The sequence below is a fragment of the Oryctolagus cuniculus genome, chromosome 9 (assembly GCF_964237555.1).
Source record: "Oryctolagus cuniculus chromosome 9, mOryCun1.1, whole genome shotgun sequence".
NCBI lineage: Eukaryota > Metazoa > Chordata > Mammalia > Lagomorpha > Leporidae > Oryctolagus > Oryctolagus cuniculus.
The window spans coordinates 38571857-38594347 of record NC_091440.1 but is presented as its reverse complement, the minus strand read 5'-3'; the positions used below and the strand labels follow the sequence as shown (position 1 = coordinate 38594347).

At 41.7% G+C, this 22491-nt stretch overlaps 1 protein-coding gene across 6 annotated transcripts in view; it reads right to left on the bottom strand.

The window, feature by feature from the left end:
* KLF12 (KLF transcription factor 12) overlaps nt 1–22491 on the bottom strand; it is a 519070-nt gene that overhangs the window by 487768 nt on the left and 8811 nt on the right. For 2 of the 6 annotated variants that reach the window (XM_070048719.1, XM_051850621.2), the window contains exon 1: nt 21768–22314. The exons of 2 other annotated variants lie outside the window; for them this stretch is intronic. The gene's annotated coding sequence lies outside the window, so the exon portion shown is untranslated. 2 more of the 6 variants (XM_051850622.2, XM_070048720.1) reach the window with 2 other exon arrangements.

The window sequence follows — 22491 nt, the reverse complement described above, 5'->3', positions numbered from 1 at the left end:
TGAGAATTGTTGATGCTGGATGTGTGTGGCTGTTTATACTATCCTCTCTACTTTCCTATATGTTTAAAAGTTTTCAGAACAGAAAACAAACTAAAATTATCTGTGATTCAGCAATTCTTCCTAAGTTAAAAAATTTTTTGGAACAAGTCCTATCTCTTGCAATGCTTAATGAATTTTGTAATGTTAGGTATATTGTTAGGGAACAAACTATACATGTAATTTTGCTAAATAAAATTCTTAAGTATCACAGAAAGACCTAGTCCATAAGAGTTTCATTAGTAGCAAAGGCAAGCTTTGTGTTTTTCTGAATGCAAAACATAACTCTTACTGATCTCTTGTGAATCGTGTGACTGTCCATCCATGAAGTTAATCCATTTCTTGGCTGATAAGAGAATGAAGGACAAAGTAGCTGAGTCAACTGTGAAGGTTGGTAGGCTGGAGCAATGAAGGAGAAATGCATTCCAAAACACAATGTAAATTTATTAAATTATGGTCAATAAAGTTTTAAAATTGGATATGAAAATGGCCCTAAACAAGCTCCTGCGATATATCATCACCTCCAACCGTCAATTTACAAATCAACTTTCCCAATGACCTGAACTGTAAGAAGGTGAGAGTTTATTAACACACCCAGCTGACTCTGCACAGGTGCATGCACAAACACACTCTCAAAGTAAAACTGCAAAGAGAAAAACAATTAAAGGAAAGATAGAATGTTTGGAAGACATCCAGGAGACCAACCACGTGAATAAGAGAAAACGGAAAGTGAAAAAGAAGCAAATCAAAGACAGTAATTAACATCCTAAAAAAGTGCCGGCTCCAGAGAAGCATCCATGTATTTAAAGGGCCACTAGCAACACAAGGAGCACTGAAGAGATACACAATAGGTCACCCTTCATTAATGTTCAATTCCAAAGATAATTTAGAAAAGGAAATACTGTATTTCAGAATGAAAACGCAAGCTACCATTACAAACATTAGGATGAGGGGCTGCTGGGAACAGGCAGGCCCTAAGCATGGAGGGGAAGAGTGGGGGCTCGGCCCCTCATCAGCTGCTCAGTGCCCATCTAGGTACCATCTCTCACTGCCCAAGGCCAGGCTCTCCTTCTCCCATTGTGATGAGGCCGTGCGTGCCCTCTTGCCTTCCCCATATTCTTGTTTTTCAAGTGTCAATGACCCAAATGTTCTGGCTGGCTCCAGCGGGAAACATTCCAGTTGATGCTTCATGATACGGTCATGCTCACGGGTCAGGGAAGGGGTCCGGGCCTGGGCAGTGCAGACCTGTCTGTCTGGGGGGAGGGCACCAAGTGCTGCCTGGAAATGAAGATAACTATCTTCATGGTCTTAAAATAGGGGCTGACTTTTCTGGAGGTTGGTCCAGTTGCTGAAAATGCCATCAAGAACCCTTTCTTTTGGGACAAAAGACAAAGACAATGATCACCAACTCATTCTTGCAAAGCAGATCCTGCCGCCTCAGATGTTACATCTGTCATTTTCAAGCGTCCGTCCCATTTTAAGTACAGGTGATTTTTAAACTTCCCGACAAACCTCCAGCATGCATTTATGTGGCCCTACCTCAGCTGAAAGAGAGTCTGAGACGGCACAAGGCAACACCTTTAGTCTCACTGGAGAGGGAAGGAAGGGAACGTGCTGAAAGGGAGTTCCGGCGCTAATCGCCAGTCTACCACACATCCAGGGAGTCTGGGAAAACGGCAGAAGAGACTTCACAGAGAACAGGAAACAGAATTCAAGTACCACTCACTCATCTGAGACATTGGGGGATAAACAGGGATTCAGTGATGATTCTACTCACGTAGCCTTTCTAATGCAACACTCAAGCTAACCAAAGTAGTCAGCGGTGTTGAAGGACTGATAAAAAAAAAGAAAAAAATGATGGCAAATAAGTGTGCGTATTTGTGAATAGTCAGGTCCAACATGGATGATCTGGGGGCTGGCGTTGTGGCATAGAGGGGCCCGAGCACTTAGATCATCTTCCTATGCTTTCTCAGGCCATTAGCAGGGAGCTGGATCAGAAGCCGAGCGGCTGGGGTTGAAACCAGAGCCCATATGGTATGCTGGCATCACAGGCAGCGCCTTAACCCTCTGTGCCACAACGCAGACCCTCGAAACTATAATTTTTCTTGCAGTATTTTGTTTTCAGATATTTCAAGAGAAACACAAAGTCTGCATCAAAGTAGCTATGCAAATGTTTAATCATGCAAGAGAACAGGGGCACCCACCTCCCAGGGGCCACTCCCACTGTAGGCATGGCAGACTGCAAAGGGTGCTGCTGATGGCAGTACATTACAGTTGTGTCCCAAACAGCAGCGCCTTATGGAGTGATGCACTTTCTTCCTCCCACATGAGCATTATCTGAGCTAGCGGTGCTATACACATGGAGCTGAGGAAGGAATTCCTGATACAGTCCAGCATCTCTCAAACTGATGGGGCAAGTAGGAAATAACACAAGATATCAATATCACTAAAACAGCACAAGTCTGGGGAAGAAACGACTAACTGCAAAAGTCAAACTAGGAAAACTGAAAACACAGGGATACTGATTATTAAGTGTTATCAACTGAGAAGCAGAGACAAAATGAGTTAACAGAAAAAATCCAGATAGGAGAGGAAGAAAAAGTTGATGTGTATTAAACAAAAAATATTTTTTTTAAAAAGTAAATGATAGGGACCAGCGCTGTGGCGTGGCGAGTAAGTCTTGCAGTGCCATTATCCCATATGGGCACCGTTTCAAGTCCCGGGTGCTCCACTTCCAAACCAGCTCTCTGCTGTGGCCTGGGAAAGCAGAGGATGGCCCAAGTCCTTGGGCCCCTGTTCCCCATGGGAAACCTGGAAGAGGCTCCTGGCTTTGGATCGGCTCAGCTCCAGCCATTGCGGCCATCTGCGGATGGAAGACCTCTCTCTCTCTCTCTGTCTCTGCCTCTTTGTAACTCTGATTTTCAAATAAACAAGCAAAATCTCAGAATAAAAAGAGGATAGGCATGGTAAAATCAGGTCTATCTAAATTCACCCTCAAAAAAGAAAAAAGTCCCCAAGAATGGTAATATTTATTAGTTTGGGATTAATTTGATTTTAAAGGCATTCAATACCAAAAAAAATGAAAATTTAATAAAGAACATGTATGAATCATGAAGTTGTACATAACAAGTAATGCACAGGTAAATACACAAAGCAAGAGCTAGTAAAGATTTTGATGAGATAAAGCTTTAAAATGTTTAGAACAAAAAAACAGCAGAAAAGTTTTACATTAGGTTTAACGATGATTCTTTAAAATGACTCCAAAAGCAAGACAACAAATGAAAAACAGATACTGAACTATAACAAACAAGAACAATATGGGGGGGGGGGTAGCTTCAGCAGGTCAAGCTGCCCACCTGTGGTATCATCATCCTATACGGGAGCAGTAGTTTGAGTGTTGGCTGCTCCGCTTCCTATCCAACGACCTGCTCATGTGCCTGGTAAGACAGAAGACTGCCCAAGTCTTTGGGTCCATGCCACCCATGTTTTCCTGGCTCCTGGCTTCAGCAGGGCCCATCCCTGGCTGTTGCAGCCATTTGGAGAGTGAACCATTAGATGGAAGATCCCTTTCTCCGTCCCTCAGCCTTTTAAATAAGTAAATCTTTAAAAAAAAAAAAACTGCCAATTAGTGAAAAGGTAACCCATGGAATGGGAGAAAATATCTACAAATCATGTTTCTAGTAAGGGAATAACAGCTAGGATTTAGAAAGAATGACTGCAACTCCACAACAACAAAGTGGAAAAGGGCAAAGCACTTGAATAGACATTTCTCTCAAGATACACAAACAGCCTATCTGAAGATCTGTTCCACAGCATAGTGAATGCTTAACACTACTGAACTGTTCACCTAAAAATGGCTGCAACAGCAAGGTTTTCTTAATTATATTTTGCCACTATTTAAAATATAAAAAGTGCATTTTAAAATCTACTGACAATGATAAGTGTTTGAATGTAGAACTCAGTATACTGTATTTTGCATTAATCAAATCTAACCAAATGTAAATTAAAACAATTTAAAACAACTCAATAAATTCAGTATAATAGATAAGAAATGGAACGTCACTTCTCTCAACAGATACCTTTATGCAAATTTCCACAGAACATTTATACAAATAAACATACATAGCTGCAAAGAAGATTATAATGATTTATAAGTGAAAATGTTTTTTCCCCCAAAGAAACCTTTATTTAATGAATACAAATTTCATAAATACAACTTTAGGAATAGAGTGATTCTTCCCACAGTACCTGCCCTACACCCACACACCCACCCCATCTCCTCCTCCCTCTCCCAAGCCCCATTCTCCATTAAGATACATTTTCAGTTAACTTTGTATACAGAAGACCAACTCTATACTGATTTCAACAATTTGCATACACACCCACACACAGACAAAAAACTGAGAGCAAGTTTTATAGTTAACTCTCATAATACAACTTACTGAGGACAGAGGTCCTGCAAGCGAAGTTAGTGCAGTGACTCCTGTTGTTAACTTAACAATTAACACTCTTATGTATGACGTCAGTGACCACTCGAAGCTCTTGATATGAGCTGCCTAGGCTATGAAAGCCTTTTGAATCCACAAACTCCGCCAGTATTTAGACAAGGCTATAAGCAAAGTGGAAGTTCTCTCCTCCCTTCAGAGAAAAGTACATCCTTCTTCGATGGCCACTTCTTAATGAAAATGTATTATGTCATAATCCCTGAACATATAGTATACAGCAAAGGACATAGTCAGAACAATATTTCTAACTTTAATGTTCTCACGGTGAACAGAAGGGTTTCTTTTTAAAGAACAAAAAAGGAAAAAGAAGAGGGTAGACAATTAAAATACAAGCTAAAAGTCATAAATGAGAAACCAGGATATAAATGATAAACAAATCCAAAATCAGTTTTACAAACTAAAATGGAAAAGCAGTATGTAGAACATTTAAGGGGGGAAACAACAGTAAAAATTAAACAATATTAGACAGAAGAAATTACACGTGTTCCAGCACAAACATAATTATGTATTAGAGAATCCTACCTACAATCTTGAAACAAAAAATGTTAATAGCTAAATCAAAGAGACATTCTAAAAAAAAAATTGAAAATCTTAATAGACAACTACACAGAAAAGATTACGTAAGAAATTCAACATCCACCACAGTGGGTAGAAGTGAAATGACCCAAAAGTACATACCTGAGGCTGGCACTGGGGCATAGTAGGCTAAGCCTCAGCCTGCAGGGCCGTCACCCCATAAAGGCACCAGTTTGAGTATCAGCTGCTCCTGTTCAGATCCAGCTCTCTGCTTATGGCCTGGGAAGCAGTGGAAAATGATCCAAGTGGTTGGGCCCCTGCACCACGCAGAAGATCCAAAAGAAGCTCCTGGCTTCTAACCAGCTCATTTCCAGTTGCTGCAGCCACTTGGGGAGTGAACCAGAGGATGGAAGACCTTTCTCTCTGTCTTTCCCTCTCTAACTCTCAAACAAATAATTAAAATCTTAAAAAGATTAAAAAAAAGTTTACACCTGAGCCCTACGTAGTCCTTAAGGAAGGAGAGTTCCCCTTACATCTTATGGAAAACATGAATATTTTCTTGATTCATTTACACAACCACCAAAGTGAAATGTTTACACAGAGTTCTGATAAAGCATCAAGAGAAATACAGATCAATGTCATTTGTGAATAAAGATGTTTCTATTCTAAATATGTTTTATTTAGCAAATAGAATCAAGCAACTAATGCATAAAAAAATTTGAAAGCAGTTTGCTCCATAGTGCAAGGATAGTTCAATGCCAACAAATCCTCCAATACAACTCTTCCTAACTGTCAACTAAAAGAGATTAGAAAGATAATTTGTGGATAAAAGGATACCCAAGATAAGATTTAATAGTATTAAAAACAACTTAGACATTTAAGATAAACAAATAGAAAGGAAAATGCTTACATGATGAGGACCCTGAAAATCATTATTTTGAGCCAAAGAGTTGAAGTCACGAGGCAACCAAGTAAAAATAGAGTCCAGAGATAAGAGGCCCTAACACAAAGAAAAATGACACTGCCTTTGGCTAAGATAATGGAAGAACAGGGAACAGCCATAAAAGCAGATAAGAAATAGAAAGTAGAATGGTGCACATGAAGTCTCAAGGGGGTGGAATTAAGGAGTTGTTTAATAAGTACAGAGTTTAAGTTTTGCAAGAGGAAAAAGCTCTAGAGATCTGTTGCACAACAATGCAAATACAGCTGATAGAAAACTGAATTGTACACTAAAAATAGTTAAAAAGGAAAATTTTATGTTGTATTTTTACCACAATTATACACTTTCCAATTTAAAAAGGTGCAAGAAAACCACTAAAATTTTAAAAATTCTTAAAGGTGGAATATAGGCTAGCAAAGCTACCTATTATCCCAGGAAGCCTTGGATGCAAGGACAGTTCACAACCACTTACTCTTTGCACAGGCCTCCTCCTGGTGCTCAGACAAAAGAGGGAAAAGAACAGAAGATCTAGGACAGCCTACTCCCTTGGAAGTGCTGGCATGAACACTAGAACCAGCTCCACTCCTATGCAGCACAAATACTGGCCTCATCCCAGGCTCCACCATCCAATGTGGCAAAGCCAAACGCCACAGAGACAGAGACAGTGAATACTCATACAAATGTAGACTGCTGCTAGAGAAGATGATCTGTCACTGGGAGAGACAGAAGACCCCTGCCTATCCCTCTCCTTAGGCAGACAACAGCATCACTCAGGGAAAGGTAGAAATCAAAAACACCCCACCATGTCCTGAACACCCAGTGAAACTCAACTGCTCCAGGTTTAAAGCAGGAAAATCACTCAGACCCAGCATACAGCATAACACAAAAAAATAGGTCAGCTGATGAAGGTGTAGGAAATGCACCTGCTCAGAACTCTGCCTTTAAGGCTGAGTTTAACTATCACAGGGAGCAGGGGCAGAAATGCTGGGAAGTCTCAACTGAGACGTAAGTACGTACCCTAAACCTAACTTGAGACTGAAGCTGGTATATGAGAAACACACACACAGATACACATTCCCACCTGGATTACTGCTAGGGTAGAGGCAAAAATGGAGAGGCTCCTTGATTCTCTGGAGGTCAAGGCTATTTGGAAGTTGAGTGTTTAAGAGAAAAACTGAGAAGAAACCCTCTGTGCCAGTCTAGGTCTCACAAAAAATAAAAACACATTCTTGGAGGAACTTGAAGTTTCTTGCAAGGTAAATATGTTCAACAGCAACAGCAAAGCAAAAACCCAGCACCTATACTGACCAAACTCATCTTGCCCCACCCTCTTCCACAGACACACCTTGCAGAATAGCAGGCCTCTCCAGTTCTTAGCATATGAAATGTTTCAGTCTCCACTATGCTCTATAGGCTTTAAACATGTCAGGCAGTTAATCAAAAATTCCAAGACACAAAAAGAGAACAAGAAAAATCACCCACTGTCAAAAGATAAAGCTGTCAATACAAACACACCTGAAGAAAGTGGATGTGCTCCAACTACCAAATAGAGACTTTGAAGATAACTATGATTAAAATGTTAGAGAATCTACAGGTGGGTATTTGCCATAATGGCTGTGACCCTTCTGGGGATGCTCACATTCTATACCAGAGTGCCTAGGTTCAAGTCCTCGTACCACTTCCTATTCCAGCTTCCTACTAATGTGAACCCTGGGAGGCAGTGGTGATAGTCCAAATAATTGGGTCCCCGTCCCCTCAGAGGAAATCCAGATTGTGTTCCGGGCACTTGGCTTTGGCCCAGACCTGACTACTGTAGATATGTGAGCAACAAACCAGCAGATGGAAGATCTCTCTGACTCTGTCTCCATCTCTATTTGTCTGCCTTTCAAATTAATTTCTTTAGTACTTCAAAGTAAAATAATCTAGAGAAAATGGCAGGCACCATACACAGAGAAATTCAGCAAAGAGGTGAAAAATTTAAAAAGCCACATGAAAATTCTAGACAAATAACTTTATATCAAAGATGAAAAGTTTTTTCACTACACATACAACAAACTCAACACAACAGGAATAGTTAACACATGAACAAGTAAACAGACATGACTCTGACTAAAAACAGGACAGGGAGCGAAGTGTGAAGGATCCAAGACCTATGGGGTGTTACCAAGTCACCTAACGTAGTTTTAAGTATACCCAGAGGAGAAGGCAAAAAAGTAGAAGAAATATTTGGGAAGATATGTGGATGGAAAATTAGGAAGGACAGTAATTTACAGTCAAAACAAGTTGTAAAATACAAAGCAGGATGATGTTATTTGATTGCAAATAACACACTTAAGCACATCATACTAAAACTTCCAAAAACCAAAGCTAAAGTCCTGAAGGCAGTCAAAGGGAAAAAAATTCACATATATGAAGAACAAAAATAAGAATGTCAGAATTCCCTGAACCAGGTAATAGAACAGCATCTTTAAAGTAAAGGGGGGAATTGTCAGCCCAGACTTCAAACTCACCTAACATTGCAGAAAGAGAGGCAAATGGACTTTTTCAGACAAGCAACAGGTACGAAAGAAGATCTCTGTCACTCTACTTTTCAAATAAAATATATATAAAACAGCATTTTCCAATTTTACTCTTTTAAAGGTTAACAGTTTTTAAAGCAAAAACAGTAGCTAGGAAACATGTAGTTTATAACATACACAAGTAAAATATATGAAGAAGATACACAAAGAAATAGAGCAGTATGCTGTTGTAAGATTCTTATGTCATAGAGAAAGTGGTAAAATATTATTTGAGGATAGAATGTCAGAGGTTAATGATCCATATTGTAAAGCCTGGGGAAACAATAAAAAACTTTTTTTTTTTTTTTTTTTTTTTTTTGACAGGCAGAGTGGACAGTGAGACTTCTAACAAAGGAACATTAACTAATAAACCAATGCTGGAGATAAAATACTAAAAAAAAAAAAAAAAAAGAAAGAAAACTAATCTAAAGAAGGCAAGAAAACAGAGAAGTAGGAAAAAAGAACAGCAGAGATAAGCACAAAATAGCAGTTACAGATAGAAACTCGATCATACAAAAATTTTATTACATGTAAATGGCCAAATCACTCCAAATAAAAGCAAAGTGGGGAAACCTTGGAATCCAAAAAGTAACATTCAACTGTTTGTTTTCCACCCAGGAGAAGAAGAATGTTATATAATGATAAAGAGGTCAATTATCAAGAAAAATCCAACAACCCTAAACAAACATGAACCTAATTACAGAGTTTCAAAATACACAAAGCAACAGATAGAGAGTTAGATTCCCAAGTATATTTCAACACTTCAGTCTGCCACTAACTGAAAGAACAAAGAACAGGGAGAAAAAAGGCAGTAATAATACAGAACACTGGAACAACATTTTTAACCAAACTGATCTAATTGACATGTAAAGACTATTCCACCCAGCAGTGGCAGGATACACTGTCTGCAACTGTACAGGTAACAGACCATATTCTGTGCCATGACGCAAACCTCAAACTTCTAAAGGATTCCTGTAATTCAAAGTATGTTTCCTAACAACCAAAGAATTCAATTAGAAATCAATACCAGAAGGCATCAGCAAAATCCCAAAATATATATTTAAAAATTACATAATTCTAAATAATCCAGGGCCAAAGAAGAAACCACAATGGAAATCAGAAAATATTTTGTACTGAACGAAGATTTTAGAGAGTAAAGGTCTCAAAACTGCATTCTAATCTTCCACATTAAGAAACTGGGCATAGGAGAAGGAGGTGGTAGAGGGGTAGGAGGGCGGGTATGGTGGGAAGAATCACTATATTCCTGAAGTTGTACTTAGGAAATGCATCAAGTTTGTATTCCTTAATTAAAAGGTATCTTTGGAAAAAGATTTAAAGAAACTAGAGAGGAAGGAGGAGAGATGCGGGGGGCAGGGGGAAGAGAGGGCAAGCACTTGAGCCATCTGCTCCTCCCACAGGGAACATTAGTAGGAAGCTGTACGGGAAGCAGAGGCAGAGACTGGACTGGAACCCACTCACTGACACACTCTGGTACGGAATGCAGGCATCCCAAGAGACAACTGAATCCACTCTGCCGCAATATCCACCCTAAAAAATGAATTTTAAAGTCTCCAACATGTACAAAAAGATGTATTTGTAACACGACCTGTGTAGGTGAGTTTCTACAAAACAAACGCTGATCGACCGTAAATCTTGTGTTCCTTTGAAAAATACAAGACTCATAGAAATGAAAATAAATCCATATTTAAATACCATGGATAACTATCTGTGAGTTGTTTGAAAATATTAAATGAGCGAATACCTTTAAATGTATCATATGTATTTAATATACAATCGACATGCAAAGCAGTTTTTGAAAGAAAACAAACTTAGAAAAGCGCTTGCTTAAATGGAAAAGATCTTCCTGATAAGATTAAAAGTACTTCAAAGAAACTAAAGCATAAATCCAAAAATATCTAGGGTGTTTTTTTAAAGGCACATTAAAGGTCTAAATAAGAAAATAAACTAAACCAGAATACACTAGTTTGGTCCCTCATTTGGGCTTGACCACATTGCCTCTGCCTTACACTGCCTATACTTGGGCACAAAGCCTGTGTTTACTTACCTTTGTATTCTCAGCAGCTGGACCAAACCCTGGCACCTAGTGATGGACCATCTCTCTCATCTTCTTCCAAGAGTATGAATGTCTCTAAGTGACCAATCTCTTCCAGATTAGATTAGTTTGATCCCTCTGGACTGCTACATAGGAATATCTAAATTCCTTTTTGAAGTGCACTTTGGTAGAAAACTTCCAGTGTTCACTGAACATCTTATATGTGCCAGACAATAGAATGAGATATCACTATTGCGCAATGTTGACTTTGAAAATTCTAGTTTACTGAGACTACATTTAAGTTAGGAAAATAGCAGGAGGCTGAAATGGAAAAAGATCTACTGGTATTTTCCATCAGTGTTCTAATTCTAACTTTGTCACTTTGTAGTTATTTTGCCTTTCTTGACTTTTATAGCCTCATCAATAAATTGCGTAAAACATGTCCAGTTCACCTTATAAGACCATCAGGAGGAAACTAAAAATACTCTGTAAACTACCAAGCACTAAGCCCTTTTTTCCCTTAGCATCTTAGTTCTCAAGTATCCCAAACCACATTTATTACTCAGTTATTTACAAATAAAATACAAGGTAACTGCTTCAGCTTGGCCTCAGTAAATCCTACCACACTCAACAGAGCACTGAAAACAAAGTAAGAATTCCACTAGTGCTTTTATAGTCATTAAGGGTTCATTTCTTTCTTGTTATATTATCACTCCAGAGGAAATACTTTGTGTTTGCTAAAGTTTTCTTGTTCTCATATTTATAGGGAAAGCAGAAGGGTCATGTACATTCCAAAAGATGTTGCTCATGAAATAACCACCTGCTTTAAGGTTTCTTTCTAAATACCCTCTTCAAACAATATCTCTGATATTGTAACTGACTTTGACCTTCTGTAAAATGTATCCATTTTTCAAGTTTCTCCTTCAATTGCACTTAAAACTGTCATTCATATAATAAATAATTTTGGGCTAAAGCTAAAATTCCTATTATATAAAATATAGTATACATCAACTCCATTCAATAAAAAAGAACTTCACTGAACAGCTTCACATAAAGTATTTATTTTAGTTTTATCAATCTGTCATTATTATTTGATTTGCTCTTTTGACCTCTATAAGTGTTCTCTAAATTCACTGAAACATCGTATGTCTTACTAACCAAGTCCATCCTGAGATCTATTTTTGGAAAAGGAACTTTTCTGGAGATACGGCAAAGCATGTAAGTTTGTTGAAACACCTTAATGCTACCAGCTCTAACAGATAACAGTAAAAGTAGATAGGAAATTACCACAGCTAGCAAAATACAGTTTTAATCTGCATTCATCCATTTGCAGGTTCTTCTTTTCCATAAAAGTTTGTTCACATATCTACTAAAACCCTGATATCGCCAATCCCCAGATAGAAACAATTTTTCCCCCACGTACTTTGCTTAAGCAACTTCAGCTCTTGGTCCACTCCTCACAAATTACTTGGTATTACTATTTTCAATACAGGTCTTCCTCACCTTCTTGATTTTCAGCTTATTAACACTAGTGTCCTATTCACTTTCACATGATTCCATACACACAGTAGGAGCTAAACAAGCACAGGCCAAATGGATAAGGGTAACATATTTTAATATCTATCTTTTTATTTTTTTTATTATGCCTCTACTAGCAGCTTTATCCCATAGCAGAAGAGATATTAACCAGAAATTATTTGTCTACCATCACCACTATCATGGAGCATCCCACATTTCTTTCTAAAGCAATGTTTCACATTAAGCGTCATCATATGTTTTAGTGCATTTTTCAGCAAACAGAGTCAGCTTCTGTACTGAAGTACACACTGTAGGACATGTAGTCTTGTAAATACGTCAATATCATCAACAAATAATCTAGCTTCTAAATTACAATTCCATTTTTGCTCTACTATACCATTAGACTAATTCTAGATTATCATACTTAATGTTGGAGGAAGGTAAGAGTAACGCAAGAGAACAAGGTAACACAAGGGAAAAGCTGTGGCTTTCCAGTGCTCAGATTTCAGCTTTAAAGCTAATAGGCTATTGACCATTATTGTATCACTTAACTTGGAACATCAGTGTCAACATCTATAAAATATAAATCATAATACACTACACAGTGGTTTACATGAACTATACAAGATGTTATATGATACATTTGATTCATACTGCATGGTCTGATATAAACATACACAATATATGACACAAACATTAATATTTGAAAAAATGGAAGAAGAAATCCCACAACTTTATATATAACAGACTCATGAAAACTTGTACAAAACATAAATATGTAGAAGTCAAGGGACAGGGACAGTGCTGTGATAAAGCCACCGCCTGCAGTGCCACTGCACCAGCATGGGGGGTCCAAGAAGATGCTCCTGGCTTCGGATCGGCCCATCTCTGCCACTCGGCCATCTGGGGAGTGCACCAGTGAATGGAAGACCTCTCTCTGTCTCTGCCTCTAATGCTGCCTTTCAAATAAATAAATAAATCTTTTTTAAAAAAAAAAGTCAAGGGACAAGGAGACTCAGTTTCCACAGGAAAAAGTCTGAAATTAAATAAAATTTATTAAATTATCTTCAAAACCACTTGTATAGCATTTTGTATAGTCTGTAATTTCATTATTTTTCATAATTCGGCCTTATTTCATTAAGCACTTCCAAAAAGGATTCACTACTTTCAACATACCTAATGACTTTTTTAAATACATTTATTTATTCATTTGAAAGGCAGAATTACAGAGAGGCAGAGGCAGAGAGAGATAGAGAGAGAGAGAGAGAGAGGTCTTCCATCCGCTGATTCACTCCCCAGATGGCTGCAAGGGCCAGAGATGGGCTGATCCAAAGTCAGGAGCTTCTTCAGGGTCTCCCACACCGTGCAAGGGCACAAGGACTTGGGTCATCTGCTGCTGCTTTCCCAGACCATATCAGGAACCTAGATGGGAAGTGGAGCAGCCAGTACTCGAACCAGTACCCACATGGCATGCCGGCATTGCAGGCGGTGCTTTACCCACTATGCCACAGCACCGGCCTCCCCAATGACTACTGTCTCAATTGAACATCAAGATAATTGTCTCTATTCCTCATAACTGGAAGCAGCAGTTTAATTTCCTCCTTTTTGCTATTCATTTAGTTAAAATAAGAAAGGTAAAAAGCTATGAAACTTCCAAATACTTTTTGAAAGTATTGCTAACAGCAGCAAAGTCACAGGGAAAGGGATTGTTACTTGGCAATATCATACAACTAAGATATTCATAAGTCAAAACTCAGTGTGTAGGCCAGCGCAGCGGCTCACTAGGCTAAACCTCCACCTGCGGCGCCGACACCCCGGGTTCTAGTCCTGGTTGGGGCGCCGGATTCTGTCCCGGTTGCTCCTCTTCCAGGCCAGCTCTCTGCTGTGGCCTGGCAAAGCAGTAGAAGATGGCCCAAATACTTGGGCCCCTGCACCCACCTGGGAGACCGGGAAGAAGCTCCTGGCTCCTGGCTTCGGATGGGCGCAGCACTGGCTGTCGCGGCCGTTTGGAGAGTGAACCAACAAACGTTAAGACCTCTCTCTGTCTCTCCCTCTCACTGTTTGTAACTCTACCTCTCAAATAAATAAAAAATAATAATAAAATCTTAAAAAAAAATTAATGGGGAAACTTGGGTAGGAGAATAGTGAAACCACTGATGCTTTACAAAAAGGGAGACAATGCCCAGAAGAAAACAGCAGTTAAGATATATCTAACTCTGACTGCAAGGAAGCAGACAATGCTGAGGGTGAGGCCTGCAAGCAAGCCACCCACATAGAATTGGGAGAAAAATTTACTCTTGTTTGTGCCCTCACTGAAGAGGACTGGAGGACAACGACAGATACAACAGCCAAGACCATAAACATCTCAACTGGTTCAGATTACATAATTCTGACCAAAAAATGAAAATGTGGCAAACTTTTATTCCAGGGCACCAAAACTTGTCGACAGACCAGCTGCAGACAAGTGCAGAGCTTTTCAATGGAGTCAAGATCCAAAGCATTTCATCAAAGGACTCTAACAGGAGAGGAAACAGGGATTCACCAGCATAATCCCACAAACAATGCACAACCAGAGCAATGGCTACCAAGTAGTAGAAGTGATCAGTCAGAGCAAAAGCAGACCAGTGGAGCAAAAAAGGCTTCTCAGCCAGGTTTTGGGATGCAGAAGTTCAGCTTGTTGAATTTCTAGAGGACCAACAATGATAACATTCGTGTGTTTTGAGAAAGTTAGCCTAAGCTTCAGCAGAAAAACACCCAGGCACACTTTCGCCAGCAACTCCTCTGCCACAATGCTCCTGATTTTCTCTCATCAAATGAGGGTAATATTTCCAGAGTTTCTGTTGGAAGTGATTGATCAGGCATCCACCCTACAGTCTTGATATGGATTCTTTTGACTTTTCTGTTTACTGCATTTTTGAAAAAGAAAGGAAAATATTTAAAGGAAACTCATTTTTCTTTAATAATGTACCAAAAAATAGAATAAAAGGCAATACTGACATGGTGAACTCCCCAGTGCTGTCAGATCTACAGGGATGGACTAAATGACTTGTATCATTGCATACAAAGGCATCTTCAACCTGAGGGAACTTATATTGGAAAAATAACAGTTTTTATTTTTATCTTCTAATTCCACAAACTTTTTGAAGCCCACACATGTTTAAACTTCTATACTAGATACTCTATACCCACATTTGAATCTTCAAACACATTCTGCAGTTTACATGATTTATTCTTATTTTTATTTACCAATGGGGAAACTGAAACTCCCTTATCCACCGAGACAGCTAACAACTGGGTAGTTTGATGTTTCAAATGCAGCACTGTTTGACTCCACTAACCACCAGGCATCTTTTGTGAAAGAAGAAGAAGAAAGTCTTCTGGAAACAGGCAGTGAATTGAGGAATGACTGATGGAATTAAACATATTTATCTAGAGTTGGAAGACCTGGGTAGGAAAGACCATGACAGTGGCATTTAAGTATGAAAGCATAGTAATATGGGTTGCAGAGTAACTATTTCTCAATTTGTTCTTTGAGTAAGTACTATAGCACTTAGAATATATCAGTCACTGTGTTAGATACCAGCAAAGTAAGTATGAAGAAGAGTCATTTCTTGTGCTCCAAGGACTTATGATTGGGTGGGGGGGAGACAACTCAACAAGCAACTAACAGCAGAGTAACACGGGCTACTGTACAGAGAACAGAGTCGGGGCCCCAGCATGTTCTTAAAGGAAGGGATGACACACGTGTAGAGTCCCACAGACAGCGATATTGATGTTACGGGGATAGCTGTAACATGAACAGGAGGGGAGTCAGGCAAAACGCATTCGGGACACAGAAGGAGTCGTATTTATGACTTAGTTTGAGTCTGTTTCTTCGCGCTCGCCAGAATATATTGTCTAGGCAGAAGTGGGGAAAGTGTTTTAGCTTTTAACTGGAGAATATGTAGTCAGGGAGAAATCATGTCAATTAATATCATTCTTAATTTTCTCAAATCTATGTGATGAAATGTACATAGTGGGAAAATGTGTGATCATAGGTAAATGTTTTACACATTATATAAATATATAAGTATATATATATAAATATATTTGTGTGTGTGTATGTATCAGCCATAGCTTAATCAGCAGAATCTTGGCTTAACTGGAGATCTGCACTTGAATTCTCAGTTCTAAAATAAATCACAAGTTTAATGATTCTATGAGGGGGAGGGAAGTTTTTAATGATCAGCTGACAGAAACTTAAGTGGACTTGTTGAAGAAGCAGACTGCAGGTTTTCCACCTCCATATAACCACTGCTGCGCTTTATTTTCAGCTGTCAATGACCATGTGAACTGTATTTTTATGTATCATCTCTTTTGGAAAGCTAAGATACTTAACTCGCATTATGTAAATGTTAATAGTAACTTTTATCCTAGCTACATAGGAGAAAGAGTGACTTTTCAAGGTCACAGAGCAAATCTCTGGTGAGACAGGAATGGAATTCATGACCTTTGACTGCCAGAAGTTTGCTACCCACACGCGGAAATTCCTTCTCCATAAGTGTAATTTATAGGCTCAGTTGGAGAAGCTGAAAAGTTCATCCCTTTTGGGAGGGAAATTGTTGGGGGAGGGATATGAGACGGAGGAAGGGCAAGATTGGTTTTCTTGTCAAATCAGTTGCTGCACTAGTACTTCATACTTTTACAAAGTGACTTTTACCCCAACAAGACCTCATTTAACCCTCAAGACAGTTGAGAAATCTGGCCAAGGTCATCCAGAGTAAGCAAGTGAGAGCCAGACTTAAACTGCGATCCTTCTGCCACTGAAATTAGCTCTGATTGCTGCCCGCATCACCTCAGAGGACACCAGGCTAGGAAATGAACGAAGGTTTTCTTTCCAGTTAGTTCACTTATTAGAATAACTCATCTTCGTTGCCTTCTAGATTGGTTTTCTTTGTGGTAGGGCTGCTTTTGTGGGTTGTTACAGTTAGCTTGTTAAGCTCAAAATCAGAACTGTATTACTAACCACACTATTTTGGGGGAAAAAATAACCAACAGACTGAGTGTTCCCACTTTATTTTATGTGTGTGGGGAGCTTTTCACTGCAATGACTGCTCACCAATGTGTGTGGTGTGTAAGTGGGTATTTTCCAATATAGAGGCAGACTATGAATATAAATGTAAATTCTCTTACATATATATGTGTATGTATATCCATACACATACTATCAAACTTATTGCATAAGCTTTTTATATGAAAAAGCAAGGCAAATATCACATCTGGGACACAATCCATGACTGCCAAGGGCGGCAGGGAGTAACCACATTGGCTTTCTTTGATGGAAGTGGGAAAACTACCCCACAGCTCTCTGATTTTCTTCCTCTCTCTCCTTCCGGGCAGCAATGGCTTTCTGCTCCTCCCTGTATACCGAGACAACGAAACTACGTGGACCAATCCAATGATCACACTGATAAATAGCCAAAAACGCAGGCCTGAGATTATCAATGAAAGTATGACTTTCACCTGGGAAATTAAAAAAAGAAAAAGACAAAAGGACCACAGCAGAGAAGAATTTCTGGGATGAATATCCTGTAATCTACTGCCAGACCAAAACAAATTTTCATGGAGCAATATGACTCCTCAAGTAGCTGCTTTAGGACTATAAACACCCCACACTGAAAAAAATCCTTTTGTAACCTAATTACTGAGAGTATACTGAGAAAGTAGCCATTTAACTCACAGCATGTGTTCTCCACCACAAGAACTCAAGAGCTGACATCAGATGGGGTGTGGCCCTGCCAGGCCCAGAAAATGAATTCTGGCGGGCTGGCTGGTCCCACAGCTCTCTGGCTGGGCCAGAGACCAAGCAGGTCTGACAGCGCCCTGAGGCTGCTGACCTCCTGTGTGCAGGGCAGGGCCCATCTGTTTGCCTGCATTTGCCTCTGGGAGGAGTCTCTGCGGTGGATGAGTTAAGGCTGTGGTTACAGGGTGTTGCCAGTGATTGAATGTTAATATTTCTACCCTTACACTTTGTACACACTGGGAACTGAAAGCCAGGTAAAACTTGCAGGCTGAAAACATAGAGTTTTAATTAAAATAAACCAACACTGAGCAAAAAGCAGCTATTTCCAGACCATTATCACACAGTATCCTCAAAATGATAGATAAGCAAGACAACCTAATTCAGAAATTACTTTACAAAAATGAAAGTTGTTTTCTAAACGAAGAAAGGTAACAATGGTATCGATTCGGAACTAAAGTAGCAAATTTTAGTTCTTACTAAAGATCTTTCTAGTCCATTTGCAAGCACAGTTTGTAAACTTACTTAAGAAAAACCAGAATAACTGTTTCAAATGAATTTGTGCCATTATTAGTTTTCTACAACTATTCTGAACTCATAGACCAACTACCTACAGCTAGATTAACAAACTTGAGCCTTTACGAAAATTGTTTCTCTCACAATATAGAGAAAATAAACTATCTGACACTCCAATTCCAAGTGATTACCCAGTATTTTTTTTTTAATTTGCACAAACACGAAACTGCACGCTTTCCATTTTGTACTAGGGAGAAAGTACCTGGGGCTTTTACATTTTCAGGTACTCAACAGTACCACTTTGGTGGGTAAGGTTACTCAAAACTCTTGATTAACCAACATTTTGAATCCAAAATACCCTTAGTACAGGCCTAGAGGCCTGAGCACCTACGTCTCTGCTGAGATGAGACACACCTTTATTTAAGATCAAATTATTTCATTAAGCTGATAACTACTGCCCGCTGCGTGATCAAACATCTAAGAACTCACCCTGAGCCTGTTACAACCCACAGTTCCGTTTGCAGGAGGCCCAGAGCAATCCCTGAGAGAAACACGTTATTTTCTCCATGACCAGAGCACCACTGACAATGCAGGCCGACACATGCTGTTCAGCATGGCCATCCAGCATCCTGATTTGTTCCCGCAGTGGCCTGGGCAGAGGGAGTGCACGCGTGCCCACAGTCCCTTCCCCTTTCGGCGCACACACACAGGCTGCAGCTGTAGTAAACAACCACCAGCCAAGAGTGGCTAAGGTCAAGGTCTCAAACGCTGTACCAAGACCATTTCCTACCAAGTGACATTCACTTCTTGAAAAGAAACTTTGTGGGGGTGAAAAAAAAAATGTGTATTAACAGCTCATTCACACGAAAATTTTCATTCAATAAATAGTAATAAACAGCATTCCATGATAAAGTTTGGCTGATTCCAGTTTCTCTTAAACATGCATTACTAAGTAAGAGATATAACTGCAGGACTTCGAAAATGAACAGCAACCCTCCAGAATGTTTTGTTTAACCTGATGTAGCTATGTTGGCTACATTGTTTTAGTTCATGAATTATGAAAATCTTATGTGAAAACATTGCAGATTTTACCAGCGAATTTCAGAATTGTTCTAAGTTGGTGGAACGAGCGTCTCTCCCAGACACATTACACATTTCTGTCAATTCTTGTAGGCTCAAATGTGCTCTCCCCCCGACTCAAAGGAACTATATTAATTTATTAAGTCAAATATCAGCACTGACCAGGCTACTTCAGCGATAGAGATATTACTCAGGCCATTGAAACGTTTGCCCTTCGACATGCTTTTTCTACTAAGATCCTACAGTTCAGAATTTTTTAGCCTAAAAGCATAGCCTTTAAGGTAACCAATTTCTACGTGGTTAAAAAAATGTAAACAACATGTGAATGAGGTCTGTGAATAGCACAACCAGGCTTCCCCCTCCCCCCGTTTAGTGGGGGGGAGGGGGAGGAAGACTCCCACCGTTTTAATTAAATGCCAATTCTAAAACCGTTTGTTTGAAGACGGTCTACACCCTCTCTTCCAAGTGACCACTCCTATTCCCACCACAAGCTGCTGCTTGCTAAAAGCCACCAAATTCATTTCGCAGCATTTACTTAGCTAAACAACTCTATCCTCCACTAGGAAAAGGGCACGGAGGCGTCTCGGCGGAATCGCAGAATGACGTGTGTTTGATTGGCAGATGTCTACCGAAGCAAGTAGATGCACATGCACTAAATGTAAATAGAGCTGCTCCTCGCCTCGCCGGTGTTCCAGGGAAGCCGCGAGGATATTAACGCTGATTTAAAATAAAACATCTCAGTGCTCGCCCGAGAATTCTATTAGCCGGTGCAATGATTTAAAACAAGCCGTGTAGAACGACACTTAAGCCATCTGTACAGTTAAACGAGAGAGCTGACGATATTAACCGCACAAACTGTTTATCCAGATTACACATTCCGTGGTCCTAATACTCCTTAACTCAACACAGTCAGCTTTTATCAGCTGAATTAAGGCTATTACTATTAAAGTATGCAAAACTCGCAGCGCAGGGTGAAGGGGGCTGGGAAGCTGCAGGGCATGTAACAAAGGAATTGGTACTTTTTCCAAGCGTCTGCCACGGCTGCGCTACGGAACAAAACTGTTGAGTGCACCCCACCCTTTTTCGCCAAAGATAAAAGTTTTGAAAGTTCCAGCAGGCGGTTCTCCACCCCCCAACAAAAGCAGGGCTGATTCTCTCCGGAGGGGAGCACCGAGCACGCACGGCGACCAGCGTCGCCGGGGTCAAGTCCGAGCCCTCGGAGCGCGCTTCCGAAGGCTAGAAGCGGCTCCCAGGCCAGCGCCGCGGGCTTCGCGGCCCGGGTGGACGTGCAAAGTTGCCCCTCGCCAACTCCGGCCAGGTCCTCCGTCGCCGAAAAAGAACGGCCACGGGGCCAGCCCCTGGCCACCTCCGCGGACCGGGCACCGCAGCAAGTGACAGTTCCACCTCGTTACGACCGGAGACAATAATGAATGTAGCACCAGGACCACTCTCTCGGATGCCAGCCGTGTCATCCCCGCGTTAACCCCTTCCCCTCCACTCCGGCCAGCGCGCACGCAGCCCACCCGGCCCCGGGAACCCACCGCACTCCCGGGGGCCGGCTACTTCCGTGAGCACCGCCCCCCGCCGCCACCCCCATTTCAGCCCCTGGGTTCTCTCTCTCCCTCTCTCTCTCCCTCTCTCTCTCTCTCTCTCTCTCTCTCTCTCTCATCCTTGGCAACTGTCAGGCCAACACTGCAACCAACAACAATCCCACTAGGGGTAGAAAAACATTGGCTTAATTCACGTTGCTTGATAAGTTGTTTTAAAAAAAAAATTCTCGGGGAAGGAAGAAACCGCCTCCTTTCTTCTCCACGAATCCGACCGGCGCTACTTGCTTTGCAATAGCATCGCCCTTTCCCTGGCCCCCTCCCGCTTCCCAACACTTGCCCGGTTCCAGAGAACACAGACCCACCAAAAGGATTTAACTTGCACAGATGACAGAAGGAAAATAAAACATGGTGAGAGAATACGCTCTGATTTGGGATGGAAGGGGGAAAAAAAAAGGAGGGGGTTGTTTATTTTGATAAGAAACGGAATCGGCACAGACCTGAACAGAAGCTGCAGAGCAGGAGAAATTGTTTTCTTTCCCTCACACAGAGTGCCCCTGTCTCTCCCTTTCTCTCGCTCACACGCGCGCGCACACTCACTCCCGCACACGCGGCGTCACACGCACACGCACAAGCAGAGCCTCTCAGCTGCTCTCTGCAGTTCTCAGGAAATGAATGGGGGGCAACCCGGGGAACTGTTGTACTTGCAAATGACTTACCCGGATCACATGATGCGCTCCGTGGAGGGTGGGCCGGTGGGTGGAGGCAGCCGCGCCGCGAGCCCCGCTCTAGCGTGGGGAGCCCGGCCAGGCCCGCATCGAATTACCCCGGGGCCCCGCCGAGGGGGGTGCGGGCCGCCGCTCCTCCGCCCAGGAAACCGGAGAGGCGCGGAAGGTGGGGTGGCTGGCGCGAGGTCGGGCAGTGGGGGCGCGGGGTGGGCGGCTGTTGGGAGGGGTGGAGGGGTGAAGACGCCAGACCCCCAAACAAAAGAGCTCCGGGTCTTCTCCCCCAGAAACAAAGCCCCGCCGCTGCGGGCGAGCCCCGGGGTGGGGCCGAGGGCGGGGGCGGCGGCGGGGAGGGGCTCGCTCAGCAGGCGCTAAGTCGCTTTATTGCCATAAAATGGGGCCCCCGAGCCGCTCCGCCCGAGGATTAGGAGGCGGGCTCTGAGTGTGCTGGTTGAAATCCCCTGTGGGAAACTAACCCCTCCCCGCTCGCAGAGGTAGAAGGCAACACCCACCGCCCAGCCCTCGCCGCGCCGCCCGGGCCGCCGGCTGGGGGGTGGGGTCCGCGGAGCCACCGCCCCGCCCCGCCCCGCCCCGCCCCCGCCGGGCCTGGGGGCCGCGGGCCGTGCTGCCCGTCCACCTGCACCGCCTGGCCGCGGCGCCCCCACGGAGCCCACGCATGGCCGAGGCGGCGTGGGGCGGGGGGAGGGGTGGGGAGCCG